This window comes from Desmodus rotundus, chromosome 6 (genome assembly GCF_022682495.2).
Source record: "Desmodus rotundus isolate HL8 chromosome 6, HLdesRot8A.1, whole genome shotgun sequence".
NCBI lineage: Eukaryota > Metazoa > Chordata > Mammalia > Chiroptera > Phyllostomidae > Desmodus > Desmodus rotundus.
The window spans coordinates 150,159,868-150,180,519 of record NC_071392.1 but is presented as its reverse complement, the minus strand read 5'-3'; the positions used below and the strand labels follow the sequence as shown (position 1 = coordinate 150,180,519).

Here is a 20,652-nt window from a genome sequence, read left to right as displayed (position 1 = left end):
ATGCTGTCTAAAATATTTCTGTAGTTGTGTATTTTATCTCTCCACTCTATGTATTTCTCTACCTAAACTATGCATACAGTCAACCTCAACACTGTTCTTTTTAATATTTCACTTTGTTTTTCCTTTTCATTTATATGTTATAAATCTATACAGTTACCCATCCTATTCCTAGGGTATCAGTCAAAATGTTGTTAAGTTTCATAGAATAAGGAGAGCCATACTTCCTGCTATTTATTCACACCGAAAATGTAAAATCTTGTTGAGGAATGTAAGTGTAATGTAAAAGATGTTCAATATCACTAATCACAAGGGAAATGCTGATTCAAACCACCATGAGTTATCATCTCACACCTGTCAGAATGGCCATCATCAATAAATCAACAAGTGACAAGTGTCGCCAGGGATGTTGAGAAAGGAGAACCCTTGTGCCCTATTGGTGAGACTGTAAATGGATATGGCCACTTTGGAAAACAATATGGAGGGTCTTCAAAGCAATTAAAAATAGAACTAACATAAGACCCAGAAATTGCACTTCTGGGTGTTTGTGCAAAGAAATCCAAAGCACTGATTCAAACAGATAAACTCACCATGTTCACTGCAGCAATATTTACAGTAGCCAAGATGTGGAAGCAACCCAAGTGGCCACTGACAGATGAGTCGATAAAGGCGTTACAGAAAGTATAAATCGCCAGTTATGAAAATAGTCATGGGAATGTAAAGTACAGCGTAGGGAATATAGTCAATAATATTGTAATAACTGTGCATCGTGTCAGCTGGGTACTAGACTCATGGGGTGATCACTTTGAAAATTATATAAATGTCTAATCACTATGTTGTACACCTGAGTTTAATACAATATTGTATTTCAACTGCAATTAAAAATAAATTTAAAAAGTAAATACAATGTAATGTTCAGTAATGTTTAATGATACATAATTAATGTATTGGTAATACTTGTGACTCACTGCATTTTTAAACACAGAAACAGATTTAATCTTGAGAGATTTACTCTTGAGAAATGAGAGACAGATGTGAGACGCTTCAGTGTTTAACCCTGTCATTAATTCATCACTAAGTATATGAATTGAAAAGAAACACAATTAATATTAGCACTAGTGATAGTGGCTGGCATCTGAACTTAGTGTCTCCTTGTCCTTCAACTTGTATAATGTGATGACAACTCTGGGTAGTAAGTGTCAGAACTGGATGGAATTTTTGAACACCCAGTCGATGTCAGAAATCCAGTTTCAGAACAGAATATCTATGAAATATCTACAGCAAATATCTTCTAAATTGTGAAATTTTGAAAATACTTCCTTTTGAGTCAGGGACAAAACACAACTCACTAATTCTATTAAACATGTGCTGAACTGAATAGTCAGCATCAAAGAAAGAAACAAAAACCATGTGTGTGGGATATAAATAAGACAATAGACTCATCGCATAGACAAACAAATATAGGAACAGAAATCCAAAGTAAAATATAAATTATGATCACAGCCTAACAAAATAGCCTACACAAAAACAACATACAAGAATCAGCTGCACTATTTTTGAGAGAAATATCAATATTTAATATGCATATAAAATATTAAATATCTACAAAATAAAAAGTCACACCCATGCTCATGAATTGGAAGACACAATATTATAGAGATGTCAATTTTATAGATTCTGTACAATTTGATTAAAAATATCACAAGGATTTTTTTTAAAGAAATTGAGAGTCTGTTTCTAAAATACACATGTGAGGTTTAGTAGGTAGAAGTTTAAGAAGGTCCCCCAACTTTTCCTGCTCTAATTCCTAGGACTAAGAATCTGATGAGATATCACCTTGATTGAGTTACATAGCAAAAAATACTTTGTAGATGTATTACAGTTAATAATCAGTTGACTCTGAGTCAATTAAAAAATGTCGATCTAATCTATCAAACAATCATTTTAAAGTTTTGGGCTTTTTAAAATTGATTTTAGAGGTGGGGGGAGGGAGAAAGGGAAAGAGAGAAACACTGATTTGTTGGTCCACTTATGTATGCACTCATTGGTTCATTCTTGTATGTGCCCTGACCAGGATTTGAATCCACAACCTTGGCATATCAAGACTATGTTCTGACCAAATGAGCTACCTGCCCAGGGCCCACATGGCCATTTTAAAAGAAGAAAATATTGTTCTACTTGGTAGCATAAGAAGAAGGCAGAGGTTTAAAGCAGAGGGTGGCTGGTTTGCAACGGGCCAGGTTCACATAGGAAGTACCTGCAGGCAGCTACCATGAGCTAAAAGCAGACACCAGACCACAATCAGCAAGAAACAAGCATCTCTGTCATATAAACACATGGAAATAAATTCTAGCAACAAGTATGAGCTTGGAAGCAGATTTACCCCCAAAGGCTAAAGATGAGAACTCAGTCTGGCCAACTCCTTGATTTTTACCTTAAGCAGAGAATCTGGCCAAACCATTCTGGACTTCTGGCCTACAGAACCATGAGCTAATACACGGGTGCTGTTTTAAGCCAATGAGGTAAATCTACCATAATTCACAAGCAAAATGGATCAAAACTCTGTAAGAGGCTTCTGAATCAAAGGAATAAAATGGGACTAAACTAGCCCTACATGAGTTCAAGGTCATTATAAAACTATGATAAATAAGAGTGTGATCATTCTGTTATAATCTAAGCAGAGAGTTCTTAGAAACTGATTTTTGACATTTTGAATTTGCTTTATATTCCAGGAGGTATTGTGTAACAGTGGGGAAAGGAGAATCTATTCAATATGTAGTATAGGAACTCTTGTTTACTCATATTGAAAAAATTACACTCAAACTTCTCACTATACAGAGAAATCAACCCTAGTTAAATAAAACTTCTAAATGTTAAAAGTCAAAACCGTAAAACTTTGCGAAGGAAATGTGCAGGAACATCTTTATGACCTCAGAGAAGGAAAGAAGTTCTCAAACAAAACCCACAAAACACCATAAAAAATATATAAAGCAACCATGTTAAAAAAGCAACAGCACAACAAAAGGAGCTACAGGAACAAAACCGTATATTCCTCAAAAGTTTCCTTAAAGGAAAAGAAATAAAGCTACAGATATTGGAATACATTTGCAAAAGTGCAACTGGAAAACTATTGCTATTCAAAGAAAGGCATTTCAAACCCAATAAGAAAAACACTCAGCAAGTCAATATCTTTTAAAAGGTAAATGATGAGCAGCTATTTTGAAAAAGAGAAAAAAATAGTGACAATATATTCCTCCACTCTAATAAAGGATAAGCAAATTAAGATGAAAACAATGTCATTGATGCTTTTATGCTTTAAAAAAATTGGCTTATGCTTGAAAGTCTAGAGATCACAAAACATAATTATCTAAACTGTTCTTTTATACTATGAGATTTTAGCTTTATGTTTGTCTTTTTTGCCAATTATTTTGACAAAAAATTAAGAAATGCAACAATAATAAGTATTGGTTAGGTTATGGGTCAACATGAACTTACACACATGGAGCAGATGAAAACGAAAATTGATAACCATCTGTTGGGAAGCACCCTGCCTGGTTTCAGAAGCGGTAACCCCCCATGGTTAAGGCTGAGTCAGAGACCTTGGAACCAGAAGCCACTAAGGAAGGAAACAAAGCTTATCTCCCTGGCAGGGTGGCCACCTCTGCCCACTTTACTTTACCCTGCTTGGCCTGAGCCTGACCAGTTAGCCAATGACAGGTAAGATTCCTCAAGGGAGGGATGACCTAAGATAGGCATGGTCATAAAGAGGCCCAAGGGAAGGACTTGGGGGGCTATAGAAAAAGGGGGTGATGGACCCTCGCCCCTTGGCTTTGACATAGCCTGAGTCCTCATTCTGTCTGCAAGAAGTCTCCTAATCTCTTGGCTGCCTTACTTCTCCTGCCTGATTTAAGCCTGAAACAATGACAGAGGGCGGTGCAGTCCTGTGTTGGAAAGGGCGGATTCCCTGGAGCGATCAGGCCTAAGAAAGAATGCATAGACCCTGTGAAACCTTCTTTGTTTATACTCTCAGTTTAAATGATAAGGGTCCAAGCCTGAAATGAGTTTGTTTCCCAAAGCCTTATAGCCCTTTAGCTAACTGACCCTGACTCAGAATAAGCCCTCAGAGTTCTTTGTTTGTTAGCTATTGTTTGATCCTTACTGCCTGACAATGATTGAGCTTTACCTGTATTCCCGTGCAAATTGAACCCAATAAAAGCCCATTGAGGAAAAGGCTCCTGGCCCTTCTCCTTTGAGAGATCGACCACCTTTCCTCCCCAAGCAGATCAGTCTTGCTAGACTTAATCTCATCCATGGTGGCTGGAGCCCCCCCACAGCCATCACTTTAAAAAATAATTGGATATTACTCTGAAATTTTAAAGGTACTCATGACGTAAGGCACAGAAATCCCATCATGAAAATATGTCAGTGCACTTTGGCAGCTGACTGCCTATACAACTGATGTGTCTCCATCGCTTACCTCGTCCCTTCAAACACTTGAATCACAAATGCCTTCTCTCTGCCTCTGCTCATATTGTTCTTTTTTAAATTTTATTTTTACTTCCTTTTTACCCTTTCTCTATGCCCAAATTTTAGTAGACATTATAAACAACTAAGACCCTAAAGGAAGTACTCACTTATTCAAAAAATATTTATTGACTAGCCACTATGTGCTAAGTATTTAAAGCAACAATGGACTAAGTAAGCATGTCTCCCACCCTGTGCTTTTTGCTTTCCAAAAAAAGTAACGAGGTTGGTGTGGAGGTGTTACAGAGCAGAGGGGGGGGTGGTTCCTTCACGATAAATTATTACAGAAAGGATTCCACCTTTCTGTCTCTGGAGGTTCCTTCCCCCCACGCCCACCTGCTAGGTTCGAAATGCCCGCCGCCAGAGGAAAGACGTCTCTCAATGCCAGAGACTGGTGAAAAGGAAAGGAATTGTTTATTTAAAAGTTACACAAACTTAGAATAATGACCTGATGTCTTCAATAAGATACTAAAGTCCTCTAGAATACCCACAGATGCACAGTCCTTCCCTCTCCCTGTGCCCAGTCTGGGGTAACGTGTCTCAGGAAAAGAAGTAGAAGTCCGTGATTCAGGCTCCCGGCACCATCAGCTGTGTGGCTGCTGCAATCTCCAGTTAATCCAAAGCCATGCGGCACCTTCTCATGGCCCAGCAGCAAGAGTCCTTTCTCCCCTTTCTCTATGGCTGCAAAGTCTCTCCTGCTGCCTAAGCCGCGTGGCAAGAAGCAGCACTCCAAAACCTCGTGGTCCTCTTTACTCTCCTTCAGAACCACATGGTCCTTTTCCCCACTTCAGAACCACGTGGACCTCTATCTATCTACTTGCTTCAGAGCCTCGTGGTTCACTCCTTCCTTCAGGGCCACATGGTCTCCTCCTTTCTCCCCCAAAACCTTGTGGTCCTCCTCTACTACTATGGAGCCGCGTGGTCTCTTTTTGCGCGTGGTCTACTCCTCCTATGGCTGCCGGGCCTAGGTTTAAATCCCAGTGCCCATCTTCCTTTGCAGCCCCATTTCTGACTCCTCCTACAGTCAGCTACACCTGCCAGCATCCCTGTATTCTTCCAGCTTTACTGGGCTGCCATAGTAAGTCTGGGCAGGTGTGGCCCCATGGCATGGAGCCAATCATCTCCACGCTCTCACACAGGCCCTGTAACCAGGGGGAGTTACTTCCCAGTCCCATCCTGGGTGGAATTTGGTCCCATCCCCCTGGCTCAAAGCATGGCCACAGCTACTTAACACATCCATGAAACCAGTTAAAGGTTATAGATATGTTAAATGACTGTGCCAGGGGTTAGCTGCAAAGCTCTTGCTACCCAAAACAGCTCTGAATGGCCCTGTTCCATGTGTCCCATCCCCCTTGGCTCAGGCCTGTGGGGATGAGGACATCCTATATACGTTTTTCTAATATTTCCTGGACACCCCGAGTCCTGGACCCCATTACAAATCCCATCTTGGGGCCCTCCTCTTGGCTGCACCCTGCTTCAGAGACACAATAAACAAATAAATCAAGCAAGTTCAGTTGTTCTGAGGGAGAAAAGTAAACAAACAGGGTGACCTGATCTGTTAAAAAAAAAAAATTGTAGAAGAAGAAATCTTTATTAGATGCGATGTGTCCTAAGGAGGTCATTGATCAGTATATCCTTAATATACTGAATTTCATACATGTGTGTATATATACATGTGTGTGCATATATGTGCACATGTACATACAGTTGACCCTGAACAACATGGGTTTGAAATGCACAGATCCACTTATGCACTTATTTTTTTCAACAAATACTGTAAATATATTTTTTCTTATGACTTTCTTAATAATTCTTTTCTCTAGCTTCCTTTATTACAGGAATATAGCATATAATACATAACATATAAAATATATGTTAAATGACTGTTTATGTAATTGGTAAGGCTTCCCATACTAGGCTATTAGTACTTAATCTTCTGGGGAGTCAAGAGTTGTATGCAATTTCTAACTACCAGGGGTGGCAGCGCCCCGAACCGCGTGCTCAAGGGTCAACTGTACACACACACACATTTATCTCCTATTTAAGACTCTGAGAGTCCATACCCCACAGCCCATGTTTGATTCATCACTTTATCGTCTTCAGTTTGTATCCCAGTACCTCACCATGATACTAAAAATGCATGAATAAATGCTACCCGCTGAACTGACTTGGACAGATTATGTTACCAGGTGTCTTTCTCGCGTATTGCTAAGGTTGTAGTGCTTCCAGGTGAGCTTGGGCAGGAGCCCCTCCACCCTCTCCACCGTACTCTTCTCTGCACAAATGTCTGACGGCCTCTCGTCTTCCTCCGCATTAACTGATTTGGAGCATGTGGGCATTTTTCTCAAGAAATCTCTGTGACGCCTACACAGACCTTGAGAATCCGAAGGCCGGTTATAAATCTAGATCAGTGACCAGCAACTTCCAGGAGTGTATATAGATAGAGAAAATATTTTATATTGTTTGTGTGCCTTTTTTGGAATAATACAAACATTTAAAATGCTTTCAGAAAAAATAATTAATTGTTTTTTCTTCATAATGATAACCTTTGCTTCTCTGAATTTCTAATGCATAGACAAAAAATATTCTTATATTTTTAAACTAGTAGTTTGTTTTCTATGTGATTGTCAATCTCTTGTTTCACCATAGTAAAACTGCTTGTGAGAAAGTTGATACCAATTTACATGCACACCAGTTGTCCATGAGCCTGCCTATGTTTCTTCCAAAACACATAGAGAAGGTTTTCATATTTTAAAAAATTGTTGTTGTAGCCCAGTTGGTGTGGCTCAGTTGGGTGGGTGTCAGCCCGCAAACCAAAAGGTCATCAGTTGTTGGTTCAGTTCCTGTTCAGGGCACCGGGTTGTGGGTTCGGGTCCCAATCAGGGTGCATACGAAAGGCAATCGATCAATATTTTTCTCTCACACTGATGTTTCTTTCTCTAGCTCTTTCCTCTCTTTCTCCTTCCCTTCCCCTCTCTCTGAAAAATAAAAATAAAAATAATTTTTTATTGTGTTGGAAAGGCAAAAAACAAAAAAGGAAAGGAGCTCCATGGTTTTCTGTTTGTTTTTTTAAAATCTCAGTCCCTCGTATTATGACTGAAGTTGAGCTATTTCCACATGCTCATTTTTCTTTTGTGGTTCTTATACTATGAAACTCTTTAACACTGTTGACCATTAAAAAAGACTTTAATGTTTTTAAATTTCTTTAACTTCTATGTTTTGGGAAAGATTCCCCTTGTTTGCTATTTATCGCTTAACTGTGCTAATGACTTTTTGATGTATTAACGTTTGTGCATTTTAATTCAAGTACATGGATCTTTCCCTTGGTGATTGTCTCTGTTGCTTTCATACTTAAAAAGTTTATTTATGCTTAGAAGTCTACAGATCACAAAAAGTAATTATCTAAATTGTCATTTCATTATTATAAGATTCGAGCTCTACACTTACCCTAATTTTACTTTCCATCAGTCTGTGAGTGTAGCTTCGATGCCTCCCTCTTGAATTTATTCTGGTATACGATGTGAACTAAGGAGCAAAATTATTGTCTCCTCCTAAATATAGCCAATATGTTCAAGTCACCTTATTAAGTAATCTCCTTTTGCAGATGGTTGGTGATATTTTCTTCTGTCTATACATACTCACCTACCCACACATTTATGTTTGGACTCTGTGTTCATTCTCATGTATTTGTCTGGATACTCTTGTGGGTAATGCTGTTTCATATATACTGCATTTATTACATGCTCCAACATTTACATTACATTTCAGTATTTTAAAAATACATTTAAAACATATTTAGAGCCACTGAAATTATATTTTTCCTTTATGCTATATTAGTTATTTTCAGTGGCTGATTTTGAGGAGAACTGGCATTTTAAATCATTTTGTCTTTTTTACAATAAAATTTCTCTCCTCTGCTAAGTCACCCACTTATTTAATTATTATCACTGGGGATTGTAAGTAATTAAAAAATAACTTCAACAAATTTTAAACAATGATTGCAAAGTCCTTGTAAGATAATATATAGCCCTAAGAACAAATATTCTGCAAAGAATCACTAAATTAAACTTCATTGTTCTCTAGTTTATAAAACAATTTAACATTGGGCTCATGGATCTAAAGTGTACACATAAACAGGTCAGTTGAAGCCCATGGCAAATCTAATAGTTCTCTGGCATTCATGCCAAGAATGTTTTGAAAAAGAGTAATATGCCACTTTCTAATATTTTCCAATGTAACGATGGTCTAGGTGGTCTTAAGGGAGCATTGAGCAGAACTGAATATCCATTAAATAATGCAGGACCACAATTTCGGGAAAACAGTCATATCATATTTAAACCATTCCTAAGAGCGAGAAAGAATCAAGGGTTGGGGCAAGGGTGGGATGCAAATGAGACTAAGAAAAGGAAGCTGGAAAGATAAGGAAGTAACAGGAGAGCAGAAGTGAATTACAGAGGTGAGCATTTGAAAGGAATTGATAAGATGTCATCCCCAATACTACGAGTCTTTCAAAACCCCAGACATAGAGGCCCGTCCTCCAAGGAGAAGAGACTTAGAAAATGAAGCATAATACCTTGTTATGTAGGTGTTTTATTCTAACAAGGAATGCTTCATTTAAATATAATGCTGTTTGCTTTGTGCAAAACTGAAACGGAAACATGGGTAAAGGTTTCTTTGTAGCATTTCCAATCTATAATTTAACAGCTTTACTCCACCAGAACAAACATTTGCTGAATATCATGGAAATGGTTTTGAAAAGTGTAATGTCTGCAAGATTGCCTCTGAACACAGCAGCCAGCGGAACAGGGCAGCACCTGTGTGCTGAAATACACAGTCCCACCCACAAAATGGGCAGTTTCAGAGAGAGTGAGGCAGCCGTGATCCTATTCTTTGAAACACTTTATTTGTTTTCTATTCTGAAGACTTGCCTTCAGAATCTTCCTTATATTCTGAGCAAGCAAGGGGCATTGATCACACCAGCCTCCCCACCCACTTGTCCAGAATTTTTGCCAATGACCAATCCCTCAAAAAACTCACACTCCTGACTTCCCTGATCAAGAAGATGACTGAGAAAGGCAAAGGCTTGTGGTGTCCAACTTGGTAGAAGTTGCCATCTCCTCTGAGTAGTTAAAATAATAGCCAAGTACTGGAAGCAACCGAAGTGCCCATCAGCAAACGAGTGGATCCAAAAACTATGGTATATTTACACAATGGAATTCTACGCAGCAGAGAGAAAGAAGGAGCTTATACCCTTTGCAACAGCATGGATGAAACTGGAGAGCATTATGCTAAGTGAAATAAGCCAGGAAGTGAGGGACAAGTACCATATGATCTCACCTTTAACTGGAACATAAGCAATAGAAGAAAAAAGCAAACAAAATATAACCAGAGACATTGAAGTTAAGAACAATCTAACAATAGCCAGGGCGGGGGTGGGGGGTGGGGGCGGGGATAGTGGGAAGAGGGTATTACAGGAACTACTATAAAGGACACATGGACAAAACCAAGGGGGAGGGTGGAGAGGGGGGAGGGAGGTGGGTTCACCTGGGGTGGGGTAGAGGGATGGGGAGAAAAGGCATACAACTGTAATTGCATAACAATAAAAAAAATTAAAATAAATAAATAAATAAATAAATAACTCACCGTCTCCTGAAAGTGATATTTGTGTGTGTGTAGGGGAGCAAGATCTTATCTTTGATGCCTGGTCTTGTATTTGGGCTGCTCTTTAGACTAGCTTTCAAAAGCCCCCTGCTATGAACGTCGAGTTAAGTACCCTTATGAATATGCATGAATATAAACCTTTCCTCATTCTGGTGGCTACTCACTGTGCTGGGTTGCCCTAGAAGCCATTCCAAATGGTTCTGATTTTGCGTTTGAGATTCTTAATGGTGGTAATTATCTGTTGCAACCATGCAGTGCCAAATATGATGCGTGTTAGAGATACTTTAAAAAATAATAATAAAAATGCCTAAAGATGCCAATTCCCACATTTTAGTTCCTACAGGGCAATTAGCCCCTAGTAATGATGTTTATATTTATATGCAAATGTTTCAGGAAAAATGAACCTTAACAGAGACTTCATATCAATACTGTTGGGAGAGGAGAGTATTCCATCTGTCTGTAGGAAAGGCCTGTCATTAGCTCTACGTGGAGCCTATTTCTGTAATAGGAACTATTTAATCTTAAGTAATTCATTCCTCATTTCGTGCGATTTTCCCTTCCTTCTGTTCTTTTACTATGACTCTTAACTAATGTACAGTGTGGGTGGCTCTTCAGGGCCTGCACACAGGTGACTTGCCACATTTTCTTCTGTGTATCATCTGTTCTTTGAATTACTACCTGATAGCCCCACCATTCCTCATTTTGGGGTAATAACTGAGTAACCAAAGCCAGCTTCCCAGGAGGCACCGGCTTGCTAATAGCCTCTGTTTTAGGGATTGTTACAACACACAAAGGCTGAGATACAATGAAGCAGCAACATTCGGCAGCACAGCTCTAACTTTTGACTGGCCTCTGGAAACTAAAGCTTACAGACATTTCAGGAACTCCCTGTTCAGTCAGGGTGGGGGAGCAGGCTCAGTCTAGAGGCAACCTCCCATAACAATGCTCTTTCTAGTCGGAGCCAATCTCTTAATAGAGGGTCCCTTAATGACTAGTCTTTTTTTCTGTCCTTCCTTGGTTTCCATTGGACATTTGAAACCAACGATCATCAATTTACTTACTTATCTAGTGCCATTAGATATACTGGTTGCTTATCATAGATATGTTCTTGTGCAGAGGAGTAAAGCTGATATTCATTACAGTAGGTGCTCCTTAATGTATGCGGTAACTTCCAAGACCCCCCGTAGATGCCTGAAACCACAGTTAGTACCAAACCCTATACTCTATGATTTTTTCGTAAACATGCATGCCTATGACAATGTTTAATTTATAAATGAGGCACAGTAAGACATCAACAAAAATGATTGGTAATGAAAGAGCACAAGTGTAATAATCTACCGTAATAAAATGTATATGAATGGCTTTGGGGCCGCCATTACGTACAATGAGGGTGACATAAACACAAGCACTGTGATACTGTGACAGGGCATCTGATAGCCAAGCCAGCTACGAAGTGACGGGCAGGTGGCTAGCACATACAGCAAAGACACATTGGGGGCAGCGGGGTGACTCATCTCCAGGTGGGACAGAGAAGGAGGATGTGAGATTATATCTGGCTACTTGTAACAGCACACAATTTAAAATTTACAAATTGTTTATTTCTGGAATTCTCCATTTAATGTTTTTGGACCACAGGTAACTGAAACCACAGAAAGCAAAACCATGGATAAGGTCAGGGGTGGCTACTGTATTGCACTTAAGAAGTGTTATTTGTTACAGGTTTTAAAAATCAGCAAAGAACAGTTTCATTCTAGCTTTCAGAAATAGAGAATCTCCACATCCACGATCCCATAAAACAAAATTGTTGGCTAAATATAAAGCTCTAGAGGTCTACTCAATACTGTGAAAACACTCAAAGGTTTCACATTTTGGTTAGAGTAATGTGAAAATAGAAAAAAATTCAAAGAACAGTACAATAAGAAAACTGTTTCTCATCTATACCATCTCTATATTTGAAATTCCTTAAGAACAGTAACATGGAGAAGCAAGGGTAGAATTTGGTGAATCTACTATACTTAACCAATTCAGGTATATAGTAATTTCCCACAACTTTCCGTATTAATAGACACACCCACTCAACGTCCGCGTATACATTTTTCCCCTTTCACGTAGAATAAAACAAGTAAGGAAGCCTCCCCCGCATTTCTAAATGAAAACCAAAATGACAAAAATAACAACGTATTTCAAAACACAGATGCTCATTGCCACTCACAGCGAAAATCTGGAATGAAGGAGTCTGGGAAAGGGAGGAACCCAGCACCCTGCCAGTGGAAAACCTCATCAGAATCTCGGGAGATTTATCTGTCACTCTGACAGGATAATTTGATTTTAAATTCCATCACTGCTGGCCCTGATTTTTTAAATTAAATTGGAAAAAAAAGTGACTTCTTTTCTCTCATATAATGAATAATAGGATAATATAAATCAAAATCAAGAGTGTCATTAATCAGAAATTACAGGAAAAAGATCTGAAAAATTTAGGGTTTTCAGGACACAGAAAAAAAGTTCCCCTCTCCTACTCCCACCCGCCCATCATGCAACCGGAGACAAGACAGGTTAAAAGAAATTCCTTATGAAGTTCAATTTAGGGTGTCAAAGTTTTGTTATCAGTGTAGAATTTTAATAGTTTTCCCAAAAGTCTGTTCTCTTTCAAAGGAGCAGCACGCGCAGCAACCCCACGCCAAGCCCATTTAGCGCGTCGATATCGTAATTCATTCGCAAAGGGGAGTTTTTCAGACAGTAGACAAAACACAGTAAAATGTCATCAACATCCCTTAGGTTACTAAAATCGCAGAAATCTTATAAAAACCCAATCCCTTCTCTTCCATGTTCTCCATTAAAGGACAGGTAAACAATTAAACGCCGTGCAAGGGTGAACGTAATGCCACTTTCAGAAGCCGATCTCCTGGAAGCCCCTGGCTGGCTGTCCAGGTCTCATTCCCATGCAGCACCTCTGAATCCAGGTATTCTCCGACCCACAGCGATAACCAAACAACTCATCAGGAAGGACAGAATTATATCCTGACCAAAATGGAATAGAGTGACATATCTTGAGAACCTTTTTTTACACTTCCAGGTGGCATGCTTCATACACTTTTCCAAATATTAAAATTTCTGAAGAAAGAGGACTGAATGTCAACCTGCTTGTTAGAGAATCGGGTTCATGAAAGGTGAGCAGCAGAATTTTTTAATATGAAGCTGAGAACTCAGAGGCACCTGTCTTTTGGCCTCTTCATTTAGCAGAAGCAACTCTGATTGGCTCACCTTCCAGCAGAGTTCTCTCTTGTACCGTTTACTTTCTCTTTAGGGAGCTATGCTTCTCTTGCCTGGTACCTGTCACTCTCTCCATCTTTCCTTCTGAGTTTCTCCCTGCCACGTTTCTTCTTCTAGGTAAATGAATGATGAGACGAACTATATTCTGTTACTTATTAAGCCATCACTGTGGCTTCCTAGAACAGAGGCCAACTACAAAACAGCCTGTCCAGTGCTTTAAAGTGAGAACCGAAGCGCTTCCTATCACTTAATACTTCTAACTCTGGAACAACCTAGTCCTACTATTTAACACATCAAGGTGTTGAAAATCTTAGTGTATCTATATTTGTCACAAAGCAGTCATAGTTTCTATTGGGGGAGTTAGGCAGACACTGAAGCCTTTTGATAAACCTTTTGAATATTTAACTTGTACATGCATTCATATTTTATACAATATACTTTATATGGAATTACATGTAAATGTGTGTGTGCATGTGTGTCTATTATAAAGTGGTAACGACCCACAACTAAAAAGTAAATACATATACTAAGAAAATTTGAGTGAGAAGTGTGAATTAACTGTACTTCTGCAGCTTTGCATATTGTCCAGATCGTAGAAGCTTAAAATTAAGGCACGCACTTACCTTACAAAATTAAGGTTCCTCTCAGGCCTGATTCCTCATGAACACCGTAGCTGTAGTAGCAACTTTCCACCTGTTGCAAATTTAAAATTGGGATTCTTTATAATAAAGATGGAAAATTTTTTTCAAGTTTTATATTTATTTAAACAGTAAGCTTTAAAAAATGTAAGTACATGCACACAGGATTGGGGGTGTTGAATCATCTTTACCACCTTTTATTTTTCTTTTTGGGGGACAATTGTCATATATAATAAAACAGCAGATAGAAGAGATATTTAAAAATGACAAAAAGATGTAGACTATTTAAATGCCTTCATCAGAAATGTTCAGCTCTTGTTTTCAGGGACACACGCCTCGAGGACTTCACCTTCACCCTGAACAGAGCTGTGACATGCCTGCCAAGGTCCACTGAATTCAATTAGAGCGGTTTTCTGGGAAAGGAATTGTGATTCCTGACAATATTAGGGCAAAATACTGAGCGCTGTTTTAACTGGAAGGAGGGCAGTGGGAGCTACAGTCATCTTTAGGCTGTGGCTTAGAGCTGTCATCAAGGCCTGACAGGCATGAAATACTTGCCAGGCTCCGGCCATTGGTTGTTCTGTCCTACAAGGTTATAGATCATCGATGTTCTGTTGCACAAAATCAGGAGAGTGTTTGGAGGTTGGGAAAACTCAGAGCCTGCACAGAGAAGTCACCGTGGTCTGTCGTCACGTAAGAAGGGGTGATGTGCTGTGTATCTTATGAAGAAGACTTAGAAGATTTACCGATTCCCAGAACTAAGAGTTACATACTTCTCTCTCACCCCATCAACTCTGTAATAAATCCTGACAAAACCACCTCCTAAACGTCTCCTTGGTTGTCCCTCCTCTTACACACTTCCTGCCATTTCCCCCATATTCTGACGTTGTACTTTAGTAAAAGCCTACTTAGCGGCCCCTCCTCCTTAGGCCTCTCTCCAGGGTACACTGCACTCTGTCAGAAGCACCTTCCTAAAATACAGACATAAACACATCAACCCTCGACTTGTTTTACATCAATAGCCCTTCTTGCTGAGATTAAGAAAAAACAAAACCAAATGTCCTGCATGACATGCTTTTGCCTGTTTTGCAGACTCACCTTTCAAGTGTCTCCGACTGGTCCCCATTTTATGTGGAGCGTTAGGAACAGTAAATTCTTTGTAGTATAGGATCACACTCTGCACACATGGCTCATTCTGCCTTTTAATCTGCCTACGAAAGTTCCATTTGTTCTTCTAAGTCCTGCTGGGAGGTGTTACCTTCTCAGAGGCCTTCCCTGCTACACCTCCTGAAGGAGTTAACCACTCTCTCTCTAAGATGCCCCTGTAGCTGTCTGTCAGTGACCTATCTAGGTACACGTCTACCATTTCTCCTTCAGTACAAGTCTTCGGGTCTAAATCCCATGTATCATTCATCTCTGATTCTGAACTGCTTAGTGCGATGCCTGGTCTATAGAGGAAATGAATGTGAGACTGAGTATACACACTTGTACTTTTTTTTCCCCATGTACTACTGGAGACAAAAATTTCTCAAGCCCATACTGGCATCCCAATGCTTAACGATACTTTGAACTTAAGTCCAAATTTGGGGCAGTAGGTGGCTGATGAAGTCCTAGTATTTTCATTCTTTCAATCTGCAATTGCGCACAGTATGTCTTCACGTGACTGCCCTAACCTCACACCTTCTTCATACTGTAGTCCTCCAAAGTTTACAGAATAATCCCAAAAGGGAGTACTGGGTTCTTGAAAGTACCTTGAAATAGGAGCCTTGCAGTATATAGTTCTCAGTCTTACCTGACTCCTGACATTCAACAAGGAATTTACTTGTGAAGTATGTCCATGATTAATTAATTGCCATTAAAAAGAGAAAGAGACAAAGAAGAGAAAGACTGCCTTATTCCAGAAAGTCCAATGGCCACCCCCCAGGCAAGTTCGATGTGTAAATGCCTTCCTCCCTGGATTAATCTCCATAGGTACTACTGGATAGATATTTGTTCCCATCCGGTTAATATTTTCACAGCTAATATTTGGTAAATAAAATCAATGAAACATCTGTTCTGGGTGTTGTTTGTCAATATTCAAGGAGGCCAAATGGCATCGTTGCACCATTATCTTCCCTTGCTATCGCACGCCGGAAAGGGAGCTCTAATATCAACATAAACTGCCCTTGACCGCCACGCAGGGGGAATGCAAAGAAGGCACTCTCAAGTTTTCCTTGTGCTCTTTCTCCATTTGGAAACTGAGTGGCTTTACATCATCCTCCTAAAACTTCACACTTCACGCCCCTCAATGCCCGACGCTCACACACACGGTAGCATTACAGACGGGCTTCTTAAAGACCCCCGTTGGAACTGGGGCCTCTTCATTTTTTGTGTAAACCCCGGGGTTTCTGCACAGACAGTGATGTGCCAGCGTGAACCCCAACAGCTGTCCCACTAGAGTGGCTCCGAGTGCAGGTGGGGAAACAGCTTGTGATATTAACAACACTAGATCCTTCTTGTGGCTTTCTATAGCCTTTATTTAAAATACAGAAGAAATGCTTTCAAAGACTTATTTATAACTGTATCAAGCACAGATTGCACCAACATTATGCGGCAATGAGCACATGTGTTATTCATACTGATATTAAGTAATTTTTTCATTTTTGAATAGCCAAAAAGAAAAAAAAAATGTTTCCTGAGGATGATTTCAGATAGGAGTTACTAAAATCACATCAGCGTAGCTAACGGGTAAAAATAGCGTTTTTAGGAACATTTTTTTGAAAAAAAATCATAAAGCAAACAAATGAAAAGATTTAGTATAAACAGAGAAATTGAGACACAGGAAACAAATTATTTTAAACAAAGGTTTTATAGATATCACAGCTGTCACATGTGTTTTTTTTCTCCTTCCTATAAAGATCATAATTAAATTAGTTCAAATGGGCTACATCATAATAGGCTTATATTTTAATTTTTCTTTTTATCTCCTCGATAAGCTTTGGCAGCATTTTTAATAGTGAAAATGTATTCACTGTTTTCCATGAAGTTCTACTAAACTCCTCCTGTGTATCACAGCCTCTGCGAAGGGTTGTAACCAACAGGAAAACAGCCAGGCTATGTAGCTGGTGTTAAGCAATGTATACTTCTTTGGGAAGACACAAATATTCATTAAGCATCAATGACAATGAAAAGTGTCAATAAAAGAAAAAGTGGTTAAGGGCCAAACCATGCAGGCTCAGCCACTTAGCAGGTGTGCAGTCTTCAAATATTTAAAGTCTTTGCTCTCAGTTTAGTCATCTCCAAAATTAAGATCAAAATATTACCTATTTTATAGGGCTTTCCTGAGAAACAAAGGAGGTGTAACAAACAGAGCACTAGAAAGTGATTAGCCACACAATAAGCACTCAGGAAACAGTAGTTGTATTGTTCTATAGTAATTCATAAAAGGGGTGCCCTTCTATGCGATGGCATTGACTGAAGAGCTACAAGAAAATGATCGTTTGCATTCAGAACATTGGAAATATTTGATTTAATAACAGGAGAGGAGAACACGCATCTCAGGTCTGGGGAAAATCTGGAACAAAGTATAAAACTATGAATGAGAAGAGGATGGACTTTAAAAAGAAAAAAGGGGCAGAGTCATAGGAGCTACATTTGAAAGGGTGGAATGAAGTTGTAGGAAGCCTTCACGCTAGACTGGTAAATAGACATCAAATGAGGACATAAATGGAGTGAAGGACAAATTCAAATGATTTTCTACCCAACATTTTTACTCAATTATTCTCACTCTGCAGTAAAACTTAGTGTTTACTGAAGTTACCACTTCATTTGACGTCCCTACTCTATTCACTCCCAGCTGAAAACTATTAGTCATCCACTTCTCTGTTCCATTGTGCCTATAGATGCACATTACTTTAATTCTGTTGAATTTCCATAATATCCTTCTTTTTCTACAACTTGACCTTCACTGCTTTCTTTTTAAAACCTGCCTTTTAAATGTGGTCATTTCAAGCATCTCAAATGTCCTTCTTAGCCTGAAATGCACACACACATTCTCTCCTTCCCTCCCACATCCATCCCCTCTCTCTCTCTCTCTCTCTCTCTCTCTCTCTCTCTCTCTCTCTCTCTCTGAGATTTGACTTCCAAGGGAAGTCTGATTTACTGTTGGATACTCATGGGTTTTAGAGTGTTAGGCTGTCATTTATTCTCTTTAGCGATCATTTCTCTTGATTTTAGAAAAATTAAAAATAGTCCCTGATTTATCTGCAAGCAGCAGTGAAATTAATAGGTAACAAATCAAACCCATAAAATTAGTATTCTAAGCATGAAATATATATTGTTATTATTTTACTATTTTCATGTTGTTTTTTTTAAATCTTTTAAATCAGGAAAATCTTTAATAAATCTGTATTAGTCAAAATAATTGCTTAAATATTTTTAAATGGACAGTTAAGCCAACCACAATCATATTCTTACAGAAAATTAATCTTATCATTGGGAAATATTAACTCACTATTCTTCTTACACATAAAGGAGAAATAATTATTTCAATGTTTTATTTTTTGCTTTAATACTTGAACCAAATATTCTCAAGGTTAAAAAATCAGCTTAAAATTACAATAGCATTATATTAAATTTAAAAATTTGATTAAAGCAATTACTAGAAAAATTTTGCATATTACTGATTAGATATTTTTTTAAAATAAAAATATCTAGACAGAATTACTAATACTTTATATTTGACTTTGTTACATTTGTATTACCAAATTATTTCACTATCAAAATTGATTGCAAGTATCAGATCCTAAAATGAAATCATTTAAGTTTAAAGTTTTTGACACCATATGGTGTCACATCACTTACGGAAAATCATGTACATTATATTTTATGGTAAGAAACCTGATGCCTATTATGTAGATTAGATTAAGCAGAGATAGTCCCACTTTTTCCGGGTGTGAAATATTAGGAAGTACAAAGCTCTGTAAATACAATAACTCATGGATAACAAAACAAGTAAGAGCCCTTAAAACATAGGTGATAGGTCTTCAAATTTCATTATAAACCATGTAGCCAAGTAAATAAATAAACTCTTTAAAAAAGAAAAAAATAGGCTGAAATACTATCAAATTAAGAAAAAATTAAAGTATTTCTAAAGATTTGGGTATTCCTGAGTTAATATAAACTTCTGGAAAGATACACAAGGAAAGGTTGTAGCAGATGGATTAGAGTCTATTAGGAACTAAATGTATTTATTTTATATTGTTTATCATACAAACTTGTAGCATGTGCTTTATTAATAAAATTGTTTTGCCATGTGCCATTCTATAAATAGAGCAATAAAAAGGCACTGTATAACTATTGATGATTTCAAATATTACTAATATTGCAACCATTTGTACAGAGTAGAGGAAATGGGCACTTTTATATGGTATTGATGGAGTCCTAACTGATACAGCCTTTAAGACACACATACATTTTGAAACAATATTCTAAGTCTATACATTTCATTGAGGAAAATACTGAAATATAAAGACATAAACAAGAATGTGCAAGAATGTTTACAGCAGTATTGTTTAAATAATCAATACTTTAGAATGTGGTCAAATGCCAATCAATGGATCTGTGTTAACATTTCTTATACAATGGAAAGTTACCCAGCCAGGTAAATAACTGGATGTCCAAGTTGTATTGTTAAGAAAAAAGAAAGTTACAGAGAATTATAATTAATTATTAACCAATAATTATTTAAATATATACATACAAATATCAGAAAATTCTACAACCAGCCAAATTGAGAACACTGTATCTCTCAAGGATGAGTTTATATAGAACTTCATTTCCTAGATTACATATTTTGTATTACCAACACTTTTCTAATGATGAAAAAATAAATAGAAAAAACTTCATAAAAATAACTTTAGTACAGTTTAATTACTCTAACATCCTAGATTTTGCTTCATTCATTCCAGACTATCCGTAGAATACCCGAGGAACATGATTAATTTCTGTTTACAGAAATCAATTCACTTTTTCCCAAAAAAACTAGGAGGAAAGCACATGAAAAACATTTATATTTTGCTTGTAAGTTTATACCTAAAAATAATAGAGAGGGAGGAAGAGAGAAAGTAATGAAAAATTATTGTCTAGGAAGGTGTTATATGCAATCTCTTAGAAAAGGGAGAAGAGACAATTAATGATAAAGCAATAATAAACCAAGCCTCCCCCATCATCTCTAGTTTGCCTGCCCCTCCTCAGCATACTTGTAACCTAATATAAAATGTAAGAATAGTATTACACATCAAATTAATTCCGAACATGATGGGAAGGGCAGATAAGTGGCTGTTGTAGAAATGAATAGAGTTCATGAAGTATTTAATAAGTATTGATCCTGATTTCACCAGGGGTAAGCTGCTTTCTGCTACTTAGTTAAGCACTTTGGAAAGCCATATCAACTGTGAGGTCAGCAGTTCAATACCCAGTCACGAGCTATTGACTCAGCAGACTTCATGAAATCAAGGCAGGGCATCTCCTGAATCTTCTCCCTTGGCTGGGGATCCCGTTTGGAAATTAAAATGATCAG

General features: G+C 38.0%; 1 protein-coding gene across 1 annotated transcript in view; it reads right to left on the bottom strand.

The window, feature by feature from the left end:
• The window catches only part of LOC139441028 (teneurin-2-like), a 2,123,458-nt gene that overhangs the window by 1,147,867 nt on the left and 954,939 nt on the right, over positions 1–20,652 (bottom strand). The window contains exon 7 of the mRNA XM_071221851.1: positions 14,079–14,148. The gene's annotated coding sequence lies outside the window, so the exon portion shown is untranslated. The remainder of the gene's footprint in view (positions 1–14,078; positions 14,149–20,652) is intronic.